This window comes from Prosopis cineraria, unplaced genomic scaffold, assembly GCF_029017545.1.
Source record: "Prosopis cineraria cultivar Desert tree isolate PC_DT_omini unplaced genomic scaffold, ASM2901754v1 PC4, whole genome shotgun sequence".
Lineage (NCBI taxonomy): Eukaryota > Viridiplantae > Streptophyta > Magnoliopsida > Fabales > Fabaceae > Prosopis > Prosopis cineraria.
This window is the reverse complement of record NW_026555335.1, coordinates 16,679,581-16,685,316: the sequence shown is the minus strand read 5'-3', so window position 1 is coordinate 16,685,316 and position 5,736 is coordinate 16,679,581. Positions and strand designations below refer to the sequence as shown.

The window sequence follows — 5,736 nt, the reverse complement described above, 5'->3', positions numbered from 1 at the left end:
TGACATAACTTGTTTGATCATTTTAGATCATATATATTGTAAAGAATTATTGAGAATATACATTGATATCTAAACACGTGATAAGGTAGATGAATTTAAAGATGTAACATCTAGATATTTATTTAGTAATTTACTTGAAGAGATTATGCATATATGAGGATTTAATCAAGGGAGTTATGTTTGATCGAGGTTTATTAAGGTTAATTAAACATTTAGGCACATGATTATGATGTAAAATAGGCCTAAGATTATGTATGAGACTTGTCAGGGGTCCAAAATTGAGCCTAGGATTATGCATGGGCTTAAGTTAGATTCTTTCCATTGTCCTATGTGTCGTAGCACATGATTTTTTTTTCCTAGTGCATGGTGCAATTTTAGCATTAATAATTTATTCAAAAAATAGAATAGAAGGAAGGGATTTTGGTGAGGGCTGGTGTGGAAATTGAAGGCTCTATAGGGTTTGGTAGTCTCCATCATTAGGGCACTAATTTAAGCTCCTAAATAGCTAAGGTAATTTATCTAATCCTCCTTCTACCTCCGAAAAATGTTAGGGTTGTGTGTTGGGATGAAGTTCAAGGTATTGGATTTGAATTTTAAAGTTTATTTGACGATATATAAGTGCTATTTAGGAGGTCTAATAATGTTTATGGCAATGGGGTGAACCCTAGACTAGTTGTGTGGATTTTTATAGTAATTTGAGGTTGTAAAGGCTAAATAAGTGAGATATAAGTGTAATGGTGATGATGGAGATGCAAGTTTTAGGGATTAGAAATATGGAAAATTGTTGAGGTTATGAGATTAATTAATCTAACCCTAGGATTATGGTGTGACTTGTGTTTAAACACATGTATTAATGATGTCTAGTATTGTATTATGTGTAGATTGTGGTGTTGAAGGTGTTTGTGGTGAGAAATCAATTGTTTAAGGAACTTTTCTTGTTAGGAGAAAAGGTAACTTTTATTGATATGATATTGTATGTGCTTTATGCTTAGTTGTGTGTATTTCTATGAAATTGAGCATTGTTTGGAAACTATTGTGTTTAAGAATGTATAATATTTGTTTGGAAATTTTATTGCTAGAGGGATGAAATCTATATGGATCAATATGTTCAGTATGCAATGTTATGTTAGGAAGCATGATCTACTTATTCGTAATTTTTATTGTTTGGAAATACTATAGGCATGACTTGTCTTGCAAGTTTGAAATGGTGTTTGAGAATTTTATTATTCAGATAATTGTTTAGTGTCATGTGGTACACCCTCATTTGATTAATGAGTGGCTTGCCAAGGCTTGGACTAGCTTGTCTTTGTGGCCAGGTAGGTTGGTATCAAGCATGGACTTCAATCCAAAGAAAGTATGATATAAGGTTGGTGGTCATGCATTTTTGTTTGGATTTGTTCGAAACTTGTTTGGAATAATTGTTCAAAAATTTTTTTTATATGCCTCACTCAGTAATTGCATGATTAGTTGTATTTCATGCATTATAATATTTTGTATTTATTATTAGAACCTTTGTGTCTCATTCCCCATGGTTAATATTTTTTATATGAAAAAGTTCAACCAAAGGAGAACCGGAGGCTTAGATTGATGTATAGGACACAAAACTTTCTCTTGGAAAACATATTTTTGGATAAAAGTACCCTTGTTTACCTTGTTTAATAATTACTCTTGATTTATGTAAATATTTTTATTTTGATTTATTAACTCTTGTTTAGAGTGGGATCTCATTTGGAAGACTTTTCATGATTTAGTAAATTTCTATTTACCATGGTAGGTTTATTTACTACGTTTAATTTTCTTTATCATAATAGATTCTTTTCTACCATGGCATTTGATTTTGAAATTGAGTTAATTAATTAATAAAAATCATTTTCTAATATGGTAAAGCTTGTTATAGTTGGTTTGACTCTTCTCTACAATGGTAGTCTCCAGTGGCGGACCTACGTGGTAGTCAGTGTGGGCAAATGCCCCCCCTGAAAATAAAAAATTTACATGGGTATATGTGGTAAATTTTGCATCCTGCCGCCACTCATCTCTTTTTTTTGAACCCAGTGAAATTTAGTCCAAATCAAAGCAATAAACTTAGCCCAAATTCAGTCTTTGTAATAAAGCCCACAAAACAAAAAATGAACAATTGATCCTCACCTAAACGACAAAACCTCATCCTCAACAATAATTATTTCAAATAATAAAATCTAACAAAACTTAGCTTTTAAAAATTGTGCCCTAACAGTCGGTTGGCCTCATACACAAGAGAAGCAGTGGCAAACTCGCACACGAGGAGAACCGAAGAACTGGATTTTGGAGAACCATAGCTTCAAGCTTTAGCAAAAGAAGAACACGCCAAACTCAGGTACTTTCCAGTTTTTCTTGAATCTTCTCCTTGATTATGAACATAGAGCAAGCAGTCAAGAGCTGTGAGTTGAAAAAACTTCACTTTCATGTTTGAATCTGTCGATTGGGGAAACGAAAATCATGGAACTGGAGAGCCAACTAAAAAGAGAAGCTAAACAGTTGAGCCAGAGATGAGATTGAGAGATAATGGGATTGATTGAGGGAAAAGACGAAAAGGTTGTAGAAAAAGTGATTTGAGAAGGAAAAGTCATTGAAAAATGAGAGCTTGCACGTGGGTAGAAGACTGTGGAAAGTTATTTATTAATTTTTAAATAATTATTTAATAGATTTACTTTTGATAATGTTGGTAAGTGTTGACGGTGGAATGAACTTCTTTTGCACATCAATATTAAAGATTAAAGTGACAAAAGTGGCTTGCACGTGGCTTGTAATAGATTATCAAAATGTTGGCTTGCAATAGAATACTATATAAATAAATCTAATTGATTGTGAGTTGCTTTTGTTTGTATAGTTGTACTGAGTAGTTATTTTGAATCTTGAAACAATAGATTTCAAGAATAATTGGATCATGAGATGCCTATTTGTTAATTATAAAATTAATTTTTATTTTTAGTTAATTATTTTTTTATGATGAGATATTTTTTTTCAGTATATTGATTAGATAATTTTAATTTACAATAGGTGAATCACAAATTATTTGAATTTTGAAAAGAATATGGAAAGATTCTTAAAGAGAAAAGTGCTATGTGAGGAGCATCAATCTTCATCCATACATCATCAATGAAATCCTCACCACCACCATCAACAACAAGAGAATCAATCTTTAGAAGAGTTGCCATCGGACCTAGGAAAACGGATTAAAATTTCATCCTATCATCCTAATGAGAGGGATAAGATAAGAAGAGCTTATTTACAAAAGGGACCATGTTAACCTATGCAACATGATTTTCCCCAAAGAAGAATTGGGAAGACTTTGAGAAGATTTTGTCCCTCTTGGTTTAATGAATTTGGCAATTGGTTAGAGTATAGCATAGAAAAAGATGCAGCATTTTGCTTGTATTGTTACCTTTTTAGACTTGATTTTGGGAAGCAATCTGGTGGTGATTCATTTATTATAGCAGGATTTACAAATTGGAATAAGAAAGAAAGACTCTCATCTCATGTTGGAGGCCCTAATAATGCTCACAATATTGCTTGGAAGAAATGTCAAGATTTGATGAATCAAAATCAACACATAGAAGTTGCAATTGCCAAGCAAGATGAACAAGTTCGAGACTTATACCGAAAGCGATTGACAGCTTCAATTGACTGCATTCGCTTTCTTTTGAAGGAAGGATTAGCTTTTCGTGGTCATAATGAATCATGTATGTCAACCAATAGAGGTAACTTCCTTGAACTTCTAAAGTTTCTTGCTGATCACAATGAATCAATTAAAAATATTGTCTTAGACAGAGCTCCTGAAAATAGTCGTTTAATTGCTCATAAAATTCATAAGGATATTGTTCATGTTGCTGCTGTGGAGACCACTAATGCAATTATTAATGATCTTGGAAATGAATTGTTTTCCATTATTGTTGATGAGGCACGTGACAATTCAAATAAAGAGTAAATGGCTGTTGCTTTACGTTATGTTAATAAAAAGGGAAGCATTGTTGAACGATTTCTTGGCATAATGCATGTTAAGGATACTACAGCTTTATTATTGAAAAGGGAAATTGATAAATTGTTTAGCACATATGGGTTGAGTATATCTAGCATTCGTGGACAAGGTTATGATGGTGCTAGTAACATGCAAGGTGAATTTTGTGGTCCCAAAAGTTTGATTTTAAAAGAAAATTCATGTGCATTTTATGTACATTGCTTTGCTTATCAATTACAACTCACCTTAGTTGCCATTGCTAAGAATCACATTCAAGTTGCTTCTCTTTTCAATTTGGTGTCTACCTTGTTAAATGTTGTTGGGGGCTCTTGCAAAAGAATTGATATGCTTCGTGAAAAACAAAAATAGCTAAAATTAGAGAAGCTTTGAAAAATGGAGAAATTTCCACTGGACGAGGCTTGAACCAAGAAGTTAGTCTCAAGCGAGGATTTGACACACGTTGGAGTTCTCATTATGCAACTTTGGTTAATCTAACAATAATGTATTCTTCTGTGATTGATGTGCTTGAAATTATAAAGGAAGATGGCTCAAGTGCAAACCAAAAAGCTAAGGCTAATGGTCTCTTACAGTTGATAGAAGCTTTTGATTTTGCATTTACTTTACATCTAATGAAACATGTACTGGATATTTCACATGAATTGTCACAGGCATTACAAAGAAAAGATCAAGATATTGTCAATGCCATGAATTTGGTTAACATTGCAAAGAAACGATTACAAGTTATGAGAGATAGTGGATGGGAGTCTTTATTGGATGAAGTAACTCTGTTTTGTAATTTGCATGATATTGATGTTCCAAACATGGAAGATCTTTTCTCGTCTAAAGGGAGATCACATCGCAAAGGTAAAGCTCAAGATATTACAGTAGAACATCATTATCGAGTTGAATTATTTTATACTATTGTGGACATGCAACTTCAGGAACTTAATGATCGTTTCACTGAGACAAATACTGAATTGCTCCTTTGCATGGCTTGTTTAAATCCAGGCAACTCATTCTCTAGTTTTGACAAGAGCAAATTGATTAAGTTTGCCAAATTTTATCCACATGACTTTTCTTCAACTGATTTGGTGATGCTTGACAATCAGCTTGAGACTTACATAATTGATATGCATAACAGTGTTGAATTTACATCTCTGAAAGATATTAATAGTCTTGCAGAAAAATTAGTTGAAACGGGAAGACATGTTATTTATCCACTTGTTTATCTTCTATTGAAGTTAGCAATGATTTTACCCGTTGCTACAGCAACAGTAGAAAGAGCATTCTCTACCATGAAGATTGTGAAAAATCAGTTACGCAACCGAATGAGAAATAAATGGATGAATGATTGCTTGGTGACCTACATTGAAAAGGATGTTTTTAACAGTATTGACAATGAATTGATTATTCAACGGTTTCAAAATATGAAACCACGCCGACAACAATTGTAAGGTATGTAAATATTTGATTTTATATAAATTTTACATGACATTAGTATAGTTTTCTATGATATGACAATAGTTATCTTTTCTTTTAAATAGATTGCTCCCACTAGCCCAGGGTCCTAGGTCCGCTACTGGTAGTCTCTTTTTTATCATGATAGTGTTTTCAAAGGATAGTTTTTATTCTTTTTTCTATGGTAAACACTTTTTTTTAAATCATGGCAAGCATTTTAAAAGGATAAGTTTTGTTTTAATTACCACAGTAAACATTTCTTTAGCATGGTAGGATTAAATAAT

The 5,736-nt window shown here is 32.5% G+C and overlaps 1 pseudogene; it reads left to right on the top strand.

Annotated features, from left to right (window-relative positions):
• The first annotated feature begins 544 nt into the window (after positions 1-544).
• On the top strand, positions 545-5,448 carry LOC129308882 (uncharacterized; annotated as a pseudogene).
• The last annotated feature ends 288 nt before the right edge of the window (positions 5,449-5,736 follow it).